Source organism: Bubalus bubalis, chromosome 11 (genome assembly GCF_019923935.1).
Source record: "Bubalus bubalis isolate 160015118507 breed Murrah chromosome 11, NDDB_SH_1, whole genome shotgun sequence".
Taxonomy (NCBI): domain Eukaryota; kingdom Metazoa; phylum Chordata; class Mammalia; order Artiodactyla; family Bovidae; genus Bubalus; species Bubalus bubalis.
In genome coordinates this window covers 50,476,297-50,499,509 of record NC_059167.1, presented here as the reverse complement: position 1 = coordinate 50,499,509, position 23,213 = coordinate 50,476,297, and the positions used below count along the sequence as shown (strand labels likewise).

Genomic DNA, 23,213 nt, shown 5'->3' with positions numbered 1-23,213 from the left:
CTGCTTGAGCTGTCCTGGTCTGTCATTTCAATTCTTTGCTACAATGAGATGAGAACCGAGAGAGAAAAACTGACCCAACAGAGGCAATGGAGTAGTATGTGAGGAAGATGGGAATAAACTCAGCAAAGGAAACCGTAAAGGAGGAGAGACTACTCATTACCAAAACCCTAAATATTTTCAAGGAAGAGTTGATTCCAAAGCCGGAGTAGCAAAAGTAAGTATTCAGTTTCCTTTTATTAGAAGATGTGGATTCTGGGTTAGACTCAGCTAATAATTTACTATATGATGACTTCAGGCAAGTCATTTAATTTCCATCCGCCCTCTGGCTCCTCCTCTGTGACACGAACTGGTCAGTCTAGCTAATTTCAATGTCTCTGCCAGCTCAAAAGTCTGAGATTCTAGAATGAACCAGAAGAAACTGGGCAGTATTAGACAACCATTAAATGAAGAATTTCAGAGGCTTTACCCCTACAACTTAAATTTCAAATGCTGATGCTGTTTGCTTAACTCAGATGGTTTTTTTTGGTTTTTTTTAAACCAATGTCCTTGTCACGGTGTCTAGAGCTAAGGACAACATCTGAACACCAACTTCCTGCCATGGAACTAAGCATTGCTGTCTCCACAGTCACCAAATTGCCAGAGCTCACTGAGCTGGAAAGTTATCATGCTTAATGAAGATTTTGTTTACATCCTATTTTTTTTGTTGTCCCCATGGTGATTCTCCTGCTTACAAAGCCACCTAAAATAAACTCCCTTTTAATCATACTCAAATACCCAGTTTTTTCTATAGTAACCTGGTGATTATATAAGCTAAAAGTATCATTGGTTTCTTCACAATGTCCTTGTGAAGTAAATCAATACATTTCCCTTTAAATGGTTAAGAAACCAGAAAGATTTACTCTCAGGGTGGCCTGCAATTCAGAGGTTCAAGACAAAAACCGGGCTAATAAAATGTCCCATGCCTGCTCACAGAATCCATTTGACAAAGGTTATCATTTAAGCCACACAACAAACCTATATTCCTAGTGGAGTAAAAATACCTAGGATAAAAATACTCTGCACACAAATAGGCCAAGTAATTTCTCCAAGAGACAACATGCTCAATAATAGTTCAGGCCTTGACATAAAATGTGATTCCACCAACATGAAACACTTATGACAGGCAGATCCACAGAGAAAGGAAATAGACTTGTAGTTGCCAAGAAACAGGGAAGGAGGGAGTTTGGATGTAAGGGGCTTTGTCTGGGGGAGATGGACTTGTTTTGGACTTAAGACAGTGGTGATGGTTGCTGAACCAGTGAACTGTACACTTTAAAATGCTGAAAACCGTGAATTTTACAGTATGTGAATGTTAGCACTAGAAACAAAACAAGAGTTCAGGCCTGGGGGCTGGCGACCTGATCTGGCCCTACTTGTTTCACTCTCAGTCCTGGTTTTCCCCATTGTGCTCATAATGAATGGAGACGTTATGCCAGGCGCGTAGCAATGTTTCAGGCACACAGTAAAATGACGACAATTGATGACAACTACATATAAGGTCATGTAGACCAAAGCCACAAACCAGGATTGCACCCAGCCCTCTGACTCCTGTCTCTGATCTCTGCTACTTGCTACCAGCTTCTTCTGAGTGGGGCAGCATCTTTAGGGGGAATCCCCATAGTCAGCCAGAGAAGGGAAAAGGCAGATGTACCCCTGCCCGCCAGGGGCTTCAGCACCAGGAAAACCACATTGCAAGAGCTTCTCTGGGACTTCCCTGGTGGTCCAGTGGTTAAGAATTCACTTTCCAATGCAGGGGACATGGGTTCAATCCCTGCCCTGGGAAGATCTGATATGCCGCAGGGCAACAAAGCTTATGCGCTGCAATTACTGAAGCCCGAGCAACCACAGCCCATGCTCCACAATAAGAGAAGCCATCGTCGTGAGAAGGCCACACACTGCAACTAAAGAACAGTCCCTGCTCGCCACAGCAAGAGAAAGCCTGTGTGCAGCAATGATCTGCAGACAGGCTTTAATGTGTATTTATGGCCAGCATGGCCATAAATAAAATTTGTAAAACAAAAAACCTTTTTTAAAAGAAGAGCTTCTCTGAAACTTAGGTTACAGATTTTTAATTATGCTTCAGCTATTTTTTTTTTTTTTTTTTTTTTTTTTGGTACACCATTCCCTAAAAACCCTTACAAAAATTTCCCCAATGTCCTTGGTTCATCTTGGTGTCCAGGAGATTAAAACAGCCTCAGATCACAGCTATTAAGACACCATCTCCCCCTCACCATGAGGGCCACAGTCAATGCTAATCTTGGGACCAGCACGTGAAAGTTCTGTTTATAGAACCCAACATTCCCCCCCCCAGTGCCGTGAGCCCCTCATGGGGCCACTGGCTAGCAGAAGGGACTCCACCCCGACAAAGTCGTTAAGTCCAGAGCTCTGCATCACCAGGAAAATACTAGGAGGTGGGGTCAGGGAAAAAGCAGGGGTTAGACACCTGGACAGATTGACTTCATCACCGACGGACCAAACAGCTTCACAAATGGTTAACATCAGGTTGCTGTCAGGACACACCTCCAACAGGTTGAACAGGATTTCTGAAGACAGAAGATAAACAAGCAAGTTCTCCAGGGCACTGCCCACTGGGGAGTTGTGGGGACCCCTCCAAGATAAACCAAGGCTTGATCTGGAAGCCAACAGGCCTTAATCAAGCCCACAGGTCTACGCAGTTTCCTTCTCAGAAATCTTATTTGGGAAAGCAGATCCTTCAATTTTCCCATAGTGGCTGCTGCCATATTTCCATTAGTGCTGAAACAATCAACCCTAAGTGGTAGAAATCATTCCATTTAAAAAATTTAAAGAGAAATTCTGAGACCAAGAACTCTCAATCTGATGACCATTCTCCTTAGTGCCTCTTTGCACTCCATATGAGACCAACTTTCACACAGAGAATTGTCAACTTTTTCCTTCCTCCCTCTGCCGCCATGGCTGCAGGAACAATGATAAAAGGGGCTGGAGAAAGAAAATCAGGACTGACCTCATGTTTGGAATGGAAGAGGCTGGACCAATACTATCAGCATGCTTTTGAGGCTGGTTCCCACCATCTCCAGGGTTAAGACACACAATAAGGGTGACCTTTATTTCCTCCTTCAAAGATGTAGTTGTTTCCTGTGACAGCTGAGCAGACTGGTCTCTAGCAAAGCCCATACATGGTCTCCAGCCCCTTCCCTACAGGCCAGTCTGCAGGGGTTAGCAGCTAGCTCTAACTGCCAGGCAAAGGGAACAGAGCCAGAAATCCCGATAGCAATGTCCTAATCCAGGGGTGGTCACCTGGCCACTTTGTTTCTCAGAACTACAGTTCAGTCTTCTTTAAAAACAGGTCCATTCACTGCATGGATAAAGAAAAATGAAAGAAGATAGTGCCGAGTGTCAGAACACTAGCCACTGTATGTACAACAAACGGTGTCCAGGAAGGAATTAATATGTGCCACCCAGAAGTTACAGAGCATGCACTGCTGGCTTCCTCCCAGGCACAAGCCCTGGAGGAGGCACGGCGACTCTTTGGCCTCCATCCCCTTGAACTAATTGTTTCCCAGCCATGGCTGCTGATAGGACTTTTACTCAGTCCCTCAGCTTCTGAATAAAAGAGGAAATAAACATCACCTATCCTCTCAGAAGAGCCAGGAGAGACAGAGGGGAGGAATGAAGTCAAGCCCAATCAAAGACCTACCCCACAACTGCTTGAGGGCCATGTCCCATTGTTTGTGGGGTTTTTTTAAAAGGCCATTTGGGGCACCTACCATTGAGGCCCCATAAATCACCATGGTGGGGTACTCATTGTGCTTTGAGCCTCCAGGCATCTGTACAATAGTGCTTGCCTGTCTTCCTGAAGTCTGATGTGGCCATACAACTAGCTTTGGCCAATGCAATGTGAGGGCAAGTAACATGTCTCACATGCAGGCCGCTTAGTGATTCACCATCCACTCCTCCCACTGCTGCACCCCAAAGAGAGGGTGGGGCTGTAACAAGGAAACAGCACGGCTTCTAGCATCAGGTAGTCTTGGGTTCAAATCTTGACTCAGCCACCTACAAGCCTCACACTCCGAGCCAGTCAGTTACTCTTTACTGAGCTTCACCTCCCTTGGAAACAGCAATCACATCACTCACCAAGCAGCAGCATGGGTGGGGGGTGGGACTGGGGGAGTTACCGGGAGTGACTGTGAAAAGTGAAGCACGTGGCCAGGCAGACAGAGGGCTCTAAAGAAACAGCAGTGACCGTAGTGATCCTCATCATTATCATCACCCTGCTTCAGTCACTAACCAGCTGTGGAACTAGAGCCTCTGCTTCCCACTGTGCAAACAGGGATTAACGCTGTGTCCACCCTCAGGGTGGCTGCAAGCACCCGTGAGCATCCATGGGAGCCGCCACCGGGATGCAGGCACAAGGGGCAGCCACTCAGGAAGTGGGCTACCAGCCTCCCCCTACTCTAAGCCCTTTATCCTGCCTGTCCTCAGCGAGTCTTGGGCAGCAAGGGCCGATGACACTGCACCCCATGCAGGGCCCAGTCCTCGACTGGCCTTCCACCCTGGGCTCAAGATTGTCCTCCACACCCCATCTGACCATACGCCTCTCTCCCACCCCCAGCCAAGGCACTGGCTTCAACCTCCTGGGCCACAAGCACTGCTCTGCAAGGGACTTTGGGGGACCTGGCACCCCAAGCAGACCCCTGAGATAACTGCACCAGCCTGGATGATCCACCGTTTGAGAGGCGCCCTTGGATATAATGTGCAGAGATCTAGCCTATCCCTGACTGACTCATTGGACATGAGTGTGAGCAAACTCCGAAAGACAGTGAAGGACAGGGAAGCCTGATGTGCTGCATGCCATGGGCTCAAAAAGAGTCAGACACAACTTATGGCATCCATATGGCAGATAAAGTTTCCTTCTCTCTCTGGCCTACCAAAGTTTGTATTTTTCCAGGTAAGTTCAAATAGACTTGGATATTTATTTGCTCATTTATGTTTTATTTATTGAGTGGTAGGATGTCAGTGCTATTTGGGACACCAAGTTTCTCTGGTTCAAACCCTAATCTTAATTTCCAGTATACCACGCCCCCGCCAATCTCTCTCCACCCCCACCATATCGCTGATAGATAAGCAGACATCCAGCCTCTGCTTCCTGGGGCTGGAAACCCACTACGTCACAAAACAAGCCTTTCCATCTTCTCCAGCTCCCAGCCATGGAAACATCTCCATCATGCTGAGCTGCTATCTGCATTCCTGCAATGTCACTGGGACCAACCCAGAAGGGCATGGTCCTTCCTCCAAATCTCAGCTTCTCAAACACTTAAAGCCCTCCTACCTCCTTACATCATCTTAGCTTGTTTTTTCTTCTTTAGGCTAAATTTTCAAAGGTTATTCTTCACCTACTGGGGTGCAGTACCAAGTACTCTTTGTAAATGTGGGGCCCAGAACCAAAACAATACTCCTGGAAGAGTCTTGCCAACTGTCGTCTTGATTTATTATGTGCCCCAGCTCCCAAGACAAAGTCTCCTAGTAAATAAAATAGAGACTCAAAGGGATGTGTCTGTATGGAGACCACAGAGGAAACCTGGTTCCTGAACTCAAAAAAAGAAAAAAAGAAAGCTTTGGCCACCTCGAGTTAGATATCCATTAGACCCTTCCCAGGACCTGCCCTGTGAACGCTACTGCAGGGACCAAAGGAGACAGTATAGGGATCATGGCAGGGATCCTCCTGTTCCCATCCTTTCTTCAGCTGCCAGCTCCTTTCCACTTCTCCCCCCCTGCCGCCAGAGTATCCCCAACATCCCTCTGACTCTCACGCATTTCTCAGATAGCTCTAGGAGCTCACCCTGTTGCCTCAAGCCCATTCTCTTTGCTGCTAAGTTGGAGCTTAACTTCTCTGAGGAAAAAAAAGACAAGTCTTTTTCCTCCCACATTTCTCTTCCATCATAGCCCATCCCATTCCAGGGCTGCGCTTGGGGGACTAGACCCTATTTCCCACTGGCCCCAGGGAAGCTGCCGTTGCATCCCACAGGACAAGGCTCTTGGCCAGGCAGGCAGAACAACATCTACTGAGCACTCGCTGTATGCTGGGCACTATGCCCACCCCATGGGCATCTTAGCTAGTCTTAAGTTACCCGCCCTCCCTCCTACCCTTCCCAAGAGAAATGCTGTATTTGTTTGTTTTTATACTTTTTTGACCTCACTGCATGGCATGTGGGATCTTAGCTCCCCAACCAGGGATTGAGCCCACACCCCTTGCATTGGAAGTGCAGAGTCTTAACCACTGGACCACCAGGGAAGCCCCAGGTACTGTTAAATTCTTTGATTACAGGTGAGGAAACGAAGACACTAAGAGGTTAAGTAACTTGCTCCATTCTCAGGGCCAGTAAGCGGCAGGGCCAGGCACAATCCCAGACGACCTGACTTGAGAGCTCAGCAGACCAACCACTAGCCACCAAGTTCCTCACAGTCAGAACTTGCCTCTCCATTGGCCCTCCCCACCCAGCCAGTGCCTGGCACACGGGACACTCACAATTCAACTTTATTGAATTAATTGGCTCTATGCGTTTTAAGTGTCCAAGTCTATTTGAATGGTTATCCAACGATAGCCACCCAATGCACACACTGCCCACAGCACATTTATTTGACATTATTTTATCATCAACACACACCATTTCCAGTATCATGAGCCAGATCAACTTTTGTTATCTGGCCTGAGAACCTAACCTCAATTTAGAACAATGTCTCCATGAGAAAGTTCTATCAACTTCCAAACACCCTATCTAAAAATAAATTCTTAGCACCCTCCTTTCCTAAATTGAGTCCGCAATTAACAGGTTCCTTCATTAGGTGCTGTTTACCTTTGCATTGCTAAGTGGGCTGTCCTGCCTGAAGTCGGCCTCGCTTTGCTGCATCTCGGCCTCAGAAAAGATGCCTGAATTGCAAAGCAATGTGTGAATTGGACACTCCTCACTTTTTTTTTTTTCCCCTAAACTAAGGCCTCATTTTCAATCCAAATTTTCACAAAATTCTAGTTCTCTGAAGGCAAAAGTTCTTACTTAACCTGATAAATGATTGTCCTAACGAATGAATTTTCATTCCCCTGAGACAGCTGGAATTACTCAGCTTAGGGGAAACGTGACACATGCTCTAGCCACTCATTTTCCAGATGAGCAAACCAGGGTCTGGAGAGGTTAAATGACTTGTTCAAAGTCACACAGTGCAGTCTCAGCTCTGGCAAGAACCTGACGGACTTAAATTTAACCACCTCATCAGACTATCTGTTAACCCTTAAGTAATGCCTCTCCTGCTCCCTGACAATAACAACACAATTCCAAACGCACACCTGCTCCTTCGGCTCTGCTTGGGAACCCAAGGACTCCAGGGGACTCCTTGCGCTTATCTGGCCTCAGGAAAACACAGAAGAGACTCTCAGCTTTCTGCTGCTGACAGCGGCTGCCTGCCACGGGGAAAGGGTGTGAAGGAAAACAGCCTACATTTCCTTCTCGACCGGAAAGATGTGTTTCCCATTCCTACTCTGACACCCGAGTCCAGACCTCATCTATTCCATTCTAGAAAGAGAGGATACCTAGTTCTAATACATATCTCACCACCTGATCATTCACATCAGCTCCTCCAGAACAATGTGGCCAAGGTGACACCTCATCACAACCCATCTTAGCTCAGAGTCCAGGATGACACCCAACATGTAACAACAAAATGAATTCCAACTCCTAGTCTGGCCTCCAAAACCTTTCTATACTGACTTCGATCTATGTATTCAATGTGATTTTGTCCAAATCTTCAAACTTTGTGGCCAACGGTTCTCTTCTTATACCGTCAAGTTCAATCCCAATTACAGGCCTTTGTAGAGTATCCAGAACCCTCTGTGGAAAGTATCCTGCAAAAAAGAATTATATGACACAGCATTTCCCAGAAAGCATTCTATAAAACAAAAGAATTGTGGAAGATCTTTTAAAAAGAAATAATTTTGTGGTCATATAATTCTGAGAAATTCTTAAAGCCAAGTCTTGTCTTAGAGAGTCATAATCCACAATCAGCCTAAGCAGTAGAGGTTCTGAGAAGTCCTATAACAGGAAAAGCCATTTAACTTTACCCCAAGAGTTCCCAATTTATCTCAGACCTAGCCTCCATTCTCCACCTCCGCCGCCACCACACCAGTCCAAGCTGCCAGCATTCCTTCCTGGACAACAGCAGAAGCCTCCTCACTCATCTATCTCTTCCCCTCTTCCACCCTCTTCAATTCAGTCCCCACACACGAAGGCAGGAGGGAAGAGTCTAAATCCCAAATCAGGTCATGTCCACTCTTGCTGAAATATGTTGATGACTTTTCCTGTGCTCTTGAGGCAAAGACAACAAACCTCTGATCCCTGTCCACAGGGCTAACATGGTCTACCTACCTTCCCAACGCTATCACATCCCACGCTTCTCCTCACTCAACCCATCCTTCCACTGGCCTTTTCATGTTTCCTCCTATGCCTTCTTCCTGCACACCCCAGGGCCTTTGCACATCTGCCTGGAAGACTCTGCCTCCAACTCTCCACTTCATGAGCTCCTGCTCACGCCAATTACCACCTCCTCAAGGAAACAGTCCCTGACCTTCCAAGACTAGGTCAAATCCCAGTCCCCCTCTTGCATGAACCTTTGTATTTTGTACATGAACTTTGCAAGTAATTTGTATTTACTCATATGACTTTTTCCTTTAAATCTTCTTCCACTAGACTAAAAACTTTCTGAAGGCAAGGGAACAAACGTCCAGTTTTGCTCACTAGCTTTAACAAGTAAATAATCAAACACACACACACAAACACCACTAAAACAATCAACCCAAAGTATGAGCAACCTATGCGAAAATGAAAAAAAGAAAGCATAATACAATATATTCCACAAAGGATATATAAACCAAGTGGTCTGAGAGAGGAGGCAAGGGAGCCTTAACTGGTGAGATGGGCAAAGCTGCCAAGTGCTGGGTGCCAAAAAGAGAAGGGAAGGGAAGGGCAGAGCAGAGAGAAAACACAGCACCTGCCAAGGTGCAGAAGCTCGGAAGGGCCGGTTGCTTCCGGGTAGATTCTGCTGTACAACTAGACCAACTGCCCCATCTGTGATCCTCAGGGAGGGGAAAAGATCTTTTCAACTCTCCCCTCCAGCAGGAGAGGCAATGCACTGGGGGCCCAGAAGGGTCTGCCAAGTGGGAAGTGAGCACCCCCTTGCGTATCACTTGTGCTCTCTGCATGGCAGTCATCCTCAGAGCCACCTTCCCCATGTGCGAGGGCAGCTGCCCAGCCCACACATTCAGTGCATCGTGGTCTTGACATTAAAGCCACTACATACAGATCCTGTGGGGTCTGCCCCCTACCCAGCCTATACCCTAACCCTCCGCTCCTGCGGAACTGCCCCATCACTGGAAACCACAGGCCTCTCGTTAACCCCACTCTTCAGTTAGCCACAGAGTGTCCCCAATGACACTCCTAGGGAGGCTGAATAAGCAGCTGAGAGGAAGAGCGTGGGGTCACCCAGGACCCTTTTCTGGGGCTTTGACTTTGCTGGATCAAAGCTGAAGCAGGGGTATGTGTGTCTTTATTCCCCTCCCCATCTGCAACAGGCAAACACACGCCAGACCCAGACCCAGACGCTTCTCCCAGAGTTTGTTTTAGCCAGAGGAATCCTGTCAGGTACCACCCGCCCCCATCCCCCCAATCTAACCAGGCCTGTTCTTTGTTCCACAAAACAAACAGCTAGTTCCTGCCGCCGGGGCCAACCAGGCGCACGCACACAGGAGCAAACAAAGAGGCCTCTTGCCCAAGACTTCCTTTCCTGTTGGCCTGACTGGTCACTAGTGCCCTTTGTTTGAAGCCACCAGATGTGCCAGGCACCCTCAGGGACCTGCAGCAGCTAGGAATCTCACTCCCTGACCTTCTATTTCCACTGCCACCCTCCCGACATCCAACCCAGTAGGACAGGGGTAGGAGGTGCGGCTCTTCTGCAGCTCTGTTCTGACGGGAGCCCAGCCCCTCACCCTTCTCTCCTCCCTGGCCTGAGACCATCACCCAGCCGCCTCCACTGTGACACCTGTGCCAGCCATCGTGTCTCACCCACCTCAGCTCTGAGGCCCCTCATTATCCCCGTTTTACTGACATGAAAACTGAGGCTTAGACCCGCCTCAAATCACATGGCTGGGTCCAAACAGGGTCTACCCAGCTCCACAGCCCAGGGAGCCCACCTCTCTCTTACAGGTCTTGGTAATTCCTTCACAAGAGAGACCTGTTAGGCAGTGGAAGGCTGTACTCAACCCAATATCAAGTAAAGCATGAATCTCTACCTGGCCAGTAGACAAGTCTACTGATAATTAGAACAATTCTACTGGAAAGAGTCACATTTTGGTTTGAAAAGCCTACACAGAAGGTTAACACGGTGGTTTGGGTTTGTTTTTATTTGACATATTTGTCGTCTTCATGAGCACATCCAGCTGCCCTTCAAAAAAACTTGCGAATATTTTCCCTGGAAACACACACTTCCCTCCTCGTCTTTCACTCATTTATCTTATCTTCACTCCCCAGAGTTCACGAGGCTCCATTCCACAGTCACTCCTGGTTATCAGTTTTGTTTTTACAAGCAGCATTTATCTGGATTGCTAAGGCATTCTTGGCTTTTTAGAAATATGCTTTCATTTTTCTTGTCAACTAGTCACTTTATACGCTTCCAAAGTCATGCCTCCAAATGAACATAACTGCCTTCTTCATATCTTCACCCTTCACTTGGCGTCAACCAAAGCTACAATGAACTGGGACACTAATGCTTTATGAAAGTCAATCTACACCAAGAAAAATAATGCTAGTCCTCAGCCAAATCAAGTTATACTTTCCAAGACAATGTGGATTCGTTTAACGCTCCTACTTGGTGTTTATAAGTAACTCCCCAAAGTTGTTTATAAACAATTTCATAAACAAAACCTCCAAATGGGAGAGTGGCTATACCTCTGTTCTCATAGACAAGCCAATAGCCCCTCGGGCTGATGTTTACTATCATCCTTTCCTCTCTCCTAGGTGGTGGTCCCAGGTCAAAAGAGCGAAATAAGGCTGCTTTTCAGAGTCACCATAGATATCAAATTAGAAATTCAGGTTTTATGATGCTTGATTTTAAAGAAACCACCAGGTAACAGGCAGGAGGAATTCTTGTCATGGAAGGGAGGGAGGGCTTCTATTAAGATAGGTCAAAACATCCTTGAGGTCTGAGAAGTGGCAGAAGTTTCAGTCAATGCATCTTACCATCCACAAGGAAGCTGGTAATGAGGCCAACACAGGGAAGACTTGGAGGTTAATGAGCTGACTGAGAAAGCAAGAAGACAGACTTCCCTGATGGTCTGGTGGTTAAGACTCTGAGCTCCCAAAGCAGGGGGCAAATATTCGATTCCTGGTTGGGGTACTAAGATCCACATACCGCACAAAGAGGCCAAAAAAAAGGAAACAAGAAGAATACTGATACAGTGCAAATCAATTGCTGACAGCTGATTTCAGGGGGTCACACAGGCGAGCTATTTCAGTGACCTCTAAGGAGAAACTTCCTGAAAAAACTACAGGAAAAGTCCAGGGTTCATTGACCCACAGGGTATCACCAAGTTACATGAACAGATCCTCTAGACTTCAAAGCCCCCAAAAATGTGAGGAAAAATAAAACAAGATCCTGTCTTGGAGGAGTTTCAAGGTGATAAAAATTCTCTTCACAATTTCTGTCAAAAGGGCAATAAATCCCTAAGGGAAGAGCAAAGAGAAAGCTACTGAGTCCAGAGCAGAGGAGCTCCCTTCCAGCTCTACAGCGAGTTCTGCACAAGGAGCACATGGAGACATTTAGAGGGATGGCAAACTCGCCAGGGCCTGGGCTCACGCCCAGACACTCACAATTCCAGGAACACCCTTGGCCACAGTCTGCTGGGTGGGATACCAGCTGAATACTGTGCACTCTCACAAGCTGAAGGGGCTCGGGAATGAACAGAGAAAGACACACTCCAGTTGTTCTGGGGTGGAAAATGTACCGTGCACCAGTTTGCAATCTGTCTAAAAGGAAGAACCAGGCCCACTTAGTCCCAGACGGAAAGAACAGAAAGTTCATGGGATTGGGTCCTTTCCCAAAATAAAAGCCATCCTTCCTAATGCTTTTGAATTTTCTATTTTTAATGGCCTGATCGTATAGGAGCAGTTTATTATAAGCCACTTACAAGGGAAGGGTGTTAAGTGCTGAAACCAGGTGCCGAGGGGAAAAAAGGACCAAGAGACAGGGTGGTAGCAGAGGTGGGCTCTTTCACACCCTGGATTTCAACAGAGCTGCAGCAGAGAGCTACAGATGAGGCGAGAAGACAGAGAATTCTCCATGTTTCCATCATCAGAAAAGCTTTCTGGCCTCCAATTCAGAACACAGGTCCTTCCCATTCCCTCCAGCTCACTTGCACACTATCCAGTTATCAAAAAACATAGAATGACCACGCCTTTAAAACAAGTCACCAGATGAGCCTACTAATGAAACATTTTCAAAGGGCAAGACCACAGGCATATAAAAATGATAGTCTTTGGCCCCCATGTTCTCTTGCCTTGTGAACCTGATTTTCTAAGTGATTTTCAGGCTGATACCCCCAATTAGTATTCTGGCATTTCTCTCTGGGTCATTACTGTTTGTACTACTCTTGTGAGTACTGTGGGGTACAACAGGGGCATATGACTTCGTCCACCACCTGCACACAATTAGGAGAGAGGCCTGGGTTTCGTGGGATGGAGATCATGTCTCATTTACCTTCTCACCTCCAGTTCCTTGACCTATATACAACTGGAGCTCAATAAATGCTTGCTGTTTGCCAAAAACCACTGAGTGGGGAAAGTTATCAAGTGCCTATTATAACCACAGCAGTTGAACAGAATTTAAGAATTTGAAATCTCTCTGAATCCATGAAATGGTAGTTTGGAGGATTCTAAAGTGTGACAGTATGTTACTCCAATGTTCACAGCAGTGCTATTCACAATAGCTAAGAAATGGAAGCAACCTAAATATCCACTGACAGATGGATGGATGGATAAAGACAATGTGGTACATATACACAACGGAATAACTATTCAGCCATTAAAAAAAAAAAAAATGCCATTTGCAGCAACATGGATGGACCCAGAGATGACCATACTTAAGTAAGAACGAGGAAGACAAATATTGTAAGATATAACTTATATGAAGAATCTAAAACATAACACAAACTGGTTTACAAAACAGAAACAGACACACAGACAGAAAACAAACTTACAGTTACCAAAAGGGTGTGTGAGAGGGATAAATTAGGAATTCTGGATTAGCAAATACAAACTACTATATATAAAATATATAAACAACAAGGTCCTATTGTATCAGATCAGATCAGATCAGTCGCTCAGTCGTGTCCGACTCTTTGCGACCCCACGAATCGCAGCACGCCAGGCCTCTCTGTCCATCACCAACTCCCGGAGTTCACTCAGACTCACGTCCATCGAGTCAGTGATGCCATCCAGCCATCTCATCCTCTGTCGTCCCCTCTCCTCCTGCCCCCAATCCCTCCCAGCATCAGAGTCTTTTCCAATGAGTCAACTCTTCGCATGAGGTGGCCAAAGTACTGGAGTTTCAGCCTTAGCATCATTCCTTCCAAAGAAATCCCAGGGCTGATCTCCTTCAGAATGGACTGGTTGGATAACGGAGAATTATATTCAGTATCTTCTAATAAATCATAATGGAAAAAAAGAATATGAAACAGAATACATATAACTGAATTGCTTTACTGTACTCCAGAAACACAACATTGTAACTCAACTATACTTCAATTAAAAAAATTTTTTTTCAAATGAAGTCTGACAGTATGTTGACTTAATACACATGAGTATATCTGTGGACTTTAGGGTCATCCCTAATTCCTACTCAGCCTTGGATCCTGCATTCCAAACATATAAAAGAAAAAGAAACAAGAGATGTCATTTATCTCTTTTCAGTTTAATCAAGTTGATTTTTAAACTGGTATTCCTCCCTGTTGAGGCCATTTTGAACTTCAGGTCTATCATTTAGCAGTGGGCTCTCTCTTCCTGCTGGGGGTCACCTACAGAACTGGATGAGTATGCTTTCCAGTGTCTTTCTCATGGAAAATAAGTTAATGGGACTGGGCCAAGAGTCTTGCTGTCCATCACTGGAAAATTCTTCCCAAATTGGTCGGTAACCCCAATCTCCTTGCTTAGTAACCCTGTCAAAAGGAAGAAAGCATGATTTGAATAATACTGAATGAGTTTTTTTCTGACTTCCAGGGACCATATCTTTCTTCAGCTGTTATGTGAACTTTTAATATTTTCTAAAGAAGGACAAGAGAATCAATGTGACTGAACTTTATCACCTGCAAATTTTATTCACTGCAAACTTAAAACCATGCACTCATTATTAAAAGCATTAGTTCCCAACCAATATTCTTGCTGTCCTCACCTTGTTTATTCCTGAGATCTAACCAGATGTCAGAATCGTGAATACTTATGTGTCTATATAGGGCGGCTTGACAAGGCCCCTTTTCCCACCAATACAAGAGGACAGATGTGCTCCCATAATTCTCAATAAGGAAACGAAATACCCAAACCTGGGGCTATTCAAGACTCCAGGGCAATGATCTGTTTGCTTTCTACCATGAGCCTGTTCAGTTCAGTTACTCAGTCGACTAGGGGACCCCATGGACTACAGCACACCAGACTTCCTGTCCATCACCAACTCACGAAGCTTGTTCAAACTCATGTCCATCGAGTCAGTGATGCCATCCAATCATCTCATCCCATTGGGCCCTTCTTCTCCTGCCCTCAAGCTTTCCCAGCATCAGGATCTTTTCCAATGAGTCAGTTCTTCGCATCAGGTGGCCAAAGTATTGGAGCTTCAGCTTTAGCATCAGTCCTTCCAATGAATATTCAGGACTGATCTCCTTTAGGATGGACTGGTTGCATCTCCTTGCAGTCCAAGGGACACTCAAGAGTCTTCTCCAACACCACAGTTCAAAAGCATCAATTCTTCAGCACTCAGCCTTCTTTATGGTCCAACTCTCACATCCATACATGACTACTGGAAAAACTATAGCTTTGACTAGACGGACCTTTGTTGGCAAAGTAATGTTTCTGCTTTTTAATATGCTGTCTGGGTTGGTCATAGCTTTTCTCCCAAGGAGCAAGTATCTTTTAATTTCATGGTTGCAGTCACCATCTGCAGTGTTTTGGAGCCCAAGAGAATAAAATCTCTCACTGTTTCCATTGTTTCCCCACCTATTTGCCATGAAGTGATGGGACTGGATGCCACGATATTAGTTTTTTGAATGTTGAGTTTTAACATTCCAGCTTTTCCCTCTCCTCTTTCACTTTCATTAAGAGGCTCTTTAGTTCCTCTTTGCTGTGAGCCTGAGGAGAGCATAAATGCGGGCCTGTCTGGATCTCAGCATCTACCTCCTCTCTCTGTTCAGGAAGTCTCTATAATCCCCAGGCTAGGAAAGAAACTTGGATGTAATTTTCAAAACTGTATGTCAAAAGAAAGCTTTACTTTCTCTGAGGAAATTGCTTTTTCCCTTATGGACAGCAAGTATTATAACACCAATCATGTTTCTTTTTTACTCTAACCACTAAAAATCTCAGGGCCACATTTTTAATTCTCTTTCATGATCTTTGGACTACATAATTGGGCTGTCTTTTGTCCCCACTACACCCAAGATTAACTGTATTTGAATTTATATGTCCCATAATTTTTTTATAATTATATGTATTTTTATTTTATTATATATACTCTTGTAAGCTGCCTCAGATTCATCCTGGGAAAAATGTCAAAGTATAAAAAAAAAGCTGCAAACCTACTGCTCCCAGAAATCTGCCCCTCAAATGAGAACTTCGTAGCATCTCATCTTTGCCCTGTGCTATCATGTAGGAGTGGAATATAATTTAGAACGTATATGATGTCTCTGAAGAAGTAAATCAAGTTGGGCCCACCTCATCTTTTCTGGGACCACTGAGAGGGTCGGTTCCTCTAGCTTATGCATTAAGAGGTACAATGGAATGCTATCCTGCCATAAAAAAGAATGAAACTTAGCCATTTGCAGCAACATGGATAGACTTGGAGGGCCTGATATTAAGTGAAATAAGTAGACTCTGTCCAACTCTGTTGTTCTCTAAAGACAAACTAGTGAATATAGGAAAAAAAAAAAAAAAGCAGATTCATAGATACAGATGAAAAAACTAATGACTATGGTTAGAAAGAGGAGGGGAGTAGGGGGGAGGGGAGTGGGAGGTACAAACTACTGGCTGTAAGATAGGTTCAAGGATGTATTGTCCAATATGGGGAGAAGGCAATGGCACCCCACTCCAGTACTCTTGCATGGAAAATTCCATGGATGGAGGAGCCTGGTAGGCTGCAGTCCATGGGGTCGCTAGGAGTCGGATACGACTAAGTGACTTCACTTTATTTTTTCACTTTTATGCATTGCAGAAGGAAATGGTGACCCACTCCAGTGTTCTTGCCTGGAGAATCCCAGGGACGGGAGAGCCTGGTGGGCTGCCATCTATGGGGTCGCACAGAGTCGGACACGACTGAAGCGACTTAGCAGCAGGAGCAGCAGCATGGGGAGTATAGCCTTTATTCTGCAGTAATTGTAAATGAAAAGAAACTTTCAAAAATTTTAAAAAAAGGTACCTGTCTTACTACCCAGTCTCCCGGGTTCTGCATTCATCAGTCTGAGAAAGCGAAGACTCCAGATGATAAATACACTGAGCTCCTCCAGAGTAGTCATCATAACTGAGGATTTCAAAGAGTAAAAGTCTTCAGTGAAGAAATAAAGTCTCTAACTAGAAAGACCTGGGAGAGAGCTGGAGGGTTAGGGAGTAAGGGAGTTGATCTCAGTAGTACTATATGAATCCCACTTGGGATGAACACATATTCAGAGCACTCTGAGACTGACAGGATTTCACTGTGAACCTTACTGTTCTCCAAAGTAGAAAGAAAAGGTATTTCTTTCTCATCCTGCATCATGGCATCATCATCCAATTACAATTCAGCCTCTGAGCTACAAAGTAGACATCTTTGAGTATTGTGACCACAGTAACAAAGGTCATGCACGTAAGAGACCATGAAATACTTGCTCTTATACTCATTGCTTCATTTTATCAGTCAGCAAACATGCCCAGTCCCTCCTGCATGCCAGAGGCTGTGCATAAAGATGAACAAGGAGCTCCCAGGCTAGTAGGGAAGTGTGGTGTAACAGAGCTGCAAATGATGGGCAGTGGAGAAGGTGGTGGTGTTGGAGAAGGTTGATCAGAGTTGACTTTACAGAAGATGTACTGACTTGGGTGTCAGCAGATTTCACTAGGGAGGTTCTTTTAAATAAAATTTTAGAACAGTTTTAGATTACAGAAGAAAGTTGCTAATACAAAGTTCCCATACACTTCACACCCAGTTTCCTCTCTTATTGCATCTTACATGAGTCTGGCACATTTGTCATAATTAATGAGCCAATACTGATACATTACTATGAACAAAAATTCATACTTCATTTAGTCTTCCTTAGCTTTAATGCCCCTTTTCTGTTCAGTTCCAGCTTGGATGCCACCTGTATTTAGTCATCCTGTCTCCCCAGCTTCCTCTTGGCAATGACAGTTCCTCAGACTTTCCTTGGTTCTGAAGACCTTGACAGTTTGAAGAGTACTTGTCAAGTATTTGTTGAATATTCCTCAATTAGGAGGTTTCTGATATTTTTCCTCGGGATTAGACTGGGGTTGTGGATTTTGGGGAAGAAGACCACAGAGGTAAAGTGCCATCCCCATGACATCATTTGTTGTTGTTCAGTGGCTAAGTCATGTCCAATTCTTTGTGACCCCGTGGACTGCAGCATGCCAAGCTTCCCTGTCCTTCACCATCTCCCAGAGTTTGTTCATAATCATGTCTGTTGAGTTGGTGATGCCACCCAATAATCATTATCAAGGGTCTGGGCTATCCATGTGATTAATCACTAATGACATTGACCTTCATACTCGGGCTGAGGCAGTGGTGTCAGGTTTCATCACTGACCCCAGATAAAGTTTTATTCTTCTTCCACCCTCTTTCCAAACTGTACTCTGTGGAAGGAAGTCTCCATGTACAACCCACACTTAAAAAGTGGGGAGCTAAACTCTACCTCCTTGAAAGCAAAGTGCCTTTATAAATTATTTGGAATTATTATTTAAGAGAGACTTATCTATCTTTCCGCTTTTATTTATTTATTCAACCCTTCGTCTACATCAGTATGCACCCATGGGTACTCACTTTATATCTGGGGTTTTAATTCAATACGCCTCTACTGTAGTGCTCAAATCGTCGCAGCTTTGGCCACTGGGAGCTCTTGCACTCAGCTGTCTCCCTGAGCCAGACCTGCACCGGTGTGTGCATGTGCGCATCTGAGTGTTTCTCAGCTTTCTGGCACTTACAGGTGTATTTTTTATAACAGAGTTTCTAAATAGCGAAGCCTGACCATGTTGACAGTATCTTCTACTATACCAGCTCCACAGAACTTAAATGTAGGAAAGGACCCAAGAGGCTGTTAATCCAGCCCTGCTTTGACAAGGAGAGAACTGAAGGTGCGGTGGAAGCAGGGTGCCTGAGGTCACACAGCTTTTTAGTGACAGAGCCATTATGAGGAACCCTTGCTCTCTACTGCTTAAGTTCATTTCCTTTTTCTTACTATTTCGAGTAACTGCTGTTGCCCACTGAATGAAAGTCCAAGTCTCTCAATCTCCCCAGGTGGTTGAGTGACCTCAGTAAAGTTGCATGCAGAGCAGGGTCAAAACGTGTTTAATGCTACCTCTGGACATTCAGGGATGATGACACTCTTTTTGTTTTCTGCAACCTATCTCATCTTCCTCTCAATCTCTCACCCACCTGGGAGAGCAGTAACCCTGACCTGAACTTAGCACATAGCAGTATCTCATTCCCTTCTGGTTAGAACAGTCTCTTTAGGGTCAGCATCTTAATTCCCTAATGTCCAGGCCTCACTGCCAAACTTGAAGTCTAGGGGTACTTGGACAGTTAAGGGTCTTGGAAAGCACAGCTGAACAGAGAGAGAACTGTGCAAAGACATTCAATGGGGCAAGAAAAGTCTCTAAAATGCAAACTATCACATATAGAATGGATAAAGAAGGTCCTACTGTGTAGTCCAGGGAACTCCATTCAATACTGTGTAATAAATCATAATGTAAAAGAATATGAAAAACAATGTATATATGTATAACTGAATCCCTTTGCTGTACAGCAGAAATCAACACAATATTTTATATCAACTAAACTTCAATAAAATAAACTTTTTAAAAAAGTAAATGGTACTGGGACAACCGATATCTAAATGCAAAAAGAACAAAACTGGCCCACTACCTCACACCATACTTAAGATTTAACTCAAAATGGAGTGCAGACTTAAATGTAACAGCTAAAACTATAAAAACTTTAATATTAAAACTACTGAATTCTTTTTTTTTAACATTTAAAAATATATTTTAATACATATATCTTATATAGATACATATTTTATGCATTTAATTATACATATCTTACTATGTGCAGATCTATTCACATGTACACACATGCTTCACTTTTTACAAATACTGCATGTTTTACAAATTGATTTGTGACCACTGTATTATCAGTTGATGTTTACCATATTTTAGGAAAAATATTTTTAAATCAAGGTATGTACTTTTTTTAACAAAATGCTATTGCACACTGAGTAGACTATAGCATAACATAACTTTTTTTAAACATGACTTTTATATGGGGAAACTAAAAAATTTGTGTATGACTTCTTTTATTGCCAATTTTTTTTATTGGGTCATCTGGACCCAACAAGCAATATTCCCAGTGTATACCTGTATGGGTAATCATATTTGATTAATGAATGAATCTCCAATTTGGGTCACATCACTTATTTCATTGGTTGCACTGTGCAGCTTGTGGGATCTTAGTTCCCCCATTTGGGATAGAACCCGCACACCCTTCAGGGGAAAAATGGAGTCCTAATGACTAGACCACCAGGGAATTCCCCATACCATTTAATAGTTATGAAAATGCACCATTTTCTTTCCTGGAGAATTACCCACATCCTGGTTTTGGCTGATTGTATTTTCAGTTGAAATGTGAATCTACCCTTTATATCTGCTGTGAGCTGGGAGTTGCTCTAGAGGCTTGATTATATTCTGATGCAGTAGAAGAAGAGTAAGTCATCATGATGCTGGTTTGGTCAATGGTTTCTCAGGTATGATATAAGTAACAAAAGAAAAACTATATAAACTGGACATCATGAGAATTTAAAATATTTGTGCTTCAAAGGACAATATCAAGAAAGCGAAAAGGCAAACCACAGAATGGGAGAAACATTTTGCAAATTATATATGTGATAAGAGACTGGTATCTAGATTATATGAAGAATTGTTAAAACAATAATAAAAAGATAATCCAACTTTTAAGAAATGGGCAAAGGATCTGAATAGACAGTTTTCCGAAGAAGATATACAAAGGGCCAATAAGCACAAGCAAAAATGCTGAATATCATCAGCCATCAGGGAAATATCAATCAAAACCACAATGAAATACCATTTCACACCCAGCAGGATGGTTATACTCAAAAAGATAAATAACAACACGTTTTGGGGAGGATAGGAAGAAACTGAGACCCTCACACATCGCTGGTGGGAATGTAAAGGGATGCAACCACCTTAAAAATGAGTTTGTCAGTTCTTCAAACAATTAAATATAGAGTTACCATGTAACCCAGAGAGTCTATCTTAAATAAAGGAAAACATCTGACAATAAACTTGTACATTTCATATACTCTGAAACCATATCTAAAGGTTACAGAATACTGAAGTCATTTTTCAAGAAAGGCTATCTTAAAGTTCTTTTTCCTCCATCTAGCATACCCAGCAGTATCTGAACACATTGTACCCAACTCTACTGCATCTGGGCAGAAGACATGACTTTTCATTCTAGACCTGCACATTATATAAGTAGCCAGGAAAGGCAAGATTCTCAAAATCAGCACTATCTACAAAGCGAGCAACTATACACGGTTCTAATCATCCAGTCCCATATAGGTAACGGCCTCAACTTGAGACTTTTTAAAAAAGAAAACATGAACAAAACCAAAACTTAAGTACATAGATTTGATAGCATCCAGTGACATTTACTGGAGAAGGAAATGGCAACCCACTCCAGTGTTCTTGCCTGGAGAATCCCAGGGGCGGGAGAGCCTGGTGGGCTGACGTCTATGGGGTCACACAGAATCGGACACAACTGAAGTGACTTAGCAGTAGCGGCAGTAGCAGCAGCAGTGACATTTACATTATTACCAACATCAGAGAACACCAAACCCTCAGATTTCCTAAAAAATATTGTGAGGGAAAAAAAAAAGTTTTCTATCCCAGTATTTCAAATGTTCCCAGTATCACTTTTACCAGAAAAACAAACATAAACCAACTCGCCTCATTAATAACTTTTTCTTGGCTCTGCATACCTAAAAATAAGTAACGTTGGCTGGAGGTTAAATAAATTAAGAAGGTTATAAACTCAAGAAGAGAAAGGAAAAGGTGATATTTTAGAACCCATTTACCATCCTGGGAAAATTCATTCCCCAAGGAGAAGCGGTCTTGATCTTTATAATAAATATGAATTTGCAAAGTCAACCCCCTTTCCCCAAAATACACACATAAAATAGTATTTGATCTTGGTCTTTTCTACCTGATGTGCAATTAGAGTTTAGTGCGTGTGATAGTATTGGTAGAAAGACTTTCAAGCCTGTTTGTTCCCTGAAGAGTTTCCTTCCACTAAAAGCCTACATTGCATCAGGAACACAGCTGAACTGGGTTGGGAAAAAGAACATCAAAAAAGTACTTTATCTTCACAGTATCTCAAGCATGACTGGCAGGGCCAGGCCTGCAACTATTGTGACATCAACTGGAAGTTCGGGAACATATCCTTTCAATGGGAATATAGTAAAGGATACACACACCCCAGAGTTCACTGCAGCCCTTTATAGTAGCCAGGACATGGAAGCAACCTAAATGCCTCCTGATAGATGAATGGATAAAGAAGATGTGGTACATATGTACAATGGACTATTACTCAGCCATTAGAAAGAATGAAATAATGTCATTTGTAGGAATGTGGATGGACCTGGAGATTATCATACTAAGTGAAGTAAGTCAGACAGAAAGACAAATGTCATAATATTGCTTATATGCAGAATTTTTTCTTTTAATTATACAAATGAACTTATTCCCAAAACAGAAACAGACTCACAGAATGAATTTAGAGAATGACCTTCTATTCTAGTTAGCAGGGAGGGAAGGATAGATTGGGAGTTTGGGATTAACATGTATACACTGATATATTTAAAATAGCTAACCAACAGGATCTACTATAAATAATAAAAGATTTTAAATTAAAAAAATTAGGGCAGAATGCAAACAGCCTTTTCCTTAGGATAATTTAACTACTGAAGTACCCGCTGGGTCAACCAAAATTGGTAGCTCCAGCCCAGCCTCTCTCTTGCACCAGAGACCTCTCCTTGGATGTCCCAAACACCCCTCAAACACAACACAGTCAGACTCCGTGTGAATAAAATGGAAGCTCTCACCCACTCACCACTCTGCCAAGACCTAGACCTCCTCTGGATCTCTCAATGTCTCCAATATTCATTCCATCACTTGGTGTATGTATCACTTGGTCACTTGTAACAATCTGTTCTCATCAGTTCAATCAAACCATGGCTGTGAGCAGAGACTCCTGTTTAAAGAGAGACTCAGAAGTGGGGCAGAGGAGGAGCAGACAGATTTACTTGAGAGGTAGGATCCACCAGATTTGGTGATCAGAACAGATTACTTCTTCCGGAAGAGCCCAAAGTCTGTCTTGCTCTTCAAGCCTGAAGAAGCCTCCCTCTTCATCACTATTTGTTAATCACCTTCCTCTCCTCTCCTTTCCCTACCTTCTTCCTGACCCTTTGCAACAATACCATTCCCATTTCCACAGACAGAAACAGAGCCATGGGACTCTAAAGTTTGCTTTACATGTTTCTGACAGGTGACTTAGTACAGGCAAGGTGGAGAAACTTGTCTAGGCCAACTTCCCTGGCCATGCCTGGTGGCCAACCCTTGTAGGAG

General features: G+C 43.7%; 1 protein-coding gene and 1 long non-coding RNA gene across 5 annotated transcripts in view; one reads left to right on the top strand and one right to left on the bottom strand.

Annotated features, from left to right (window-relative positions):
- CGNL1 (cingulin like 1) overlaps positions 1–23,213 on the bottom strand; it is a 169,015-nt gene that overhangs the window by 43,690 nt on the left and 102,112 nt on the right. The gene's annotated exons all lie outside the window — the stretch shown is intronic.
- On the top strand, positions 78–769 carry LOC123328060. Its single transcript, XR_006542794.1, has 2 exons — positions 78–214; positions 563–769. It is a non-coding gene; the product is annotated as an uncharacterized LOC123328060 (long non-coding RNA).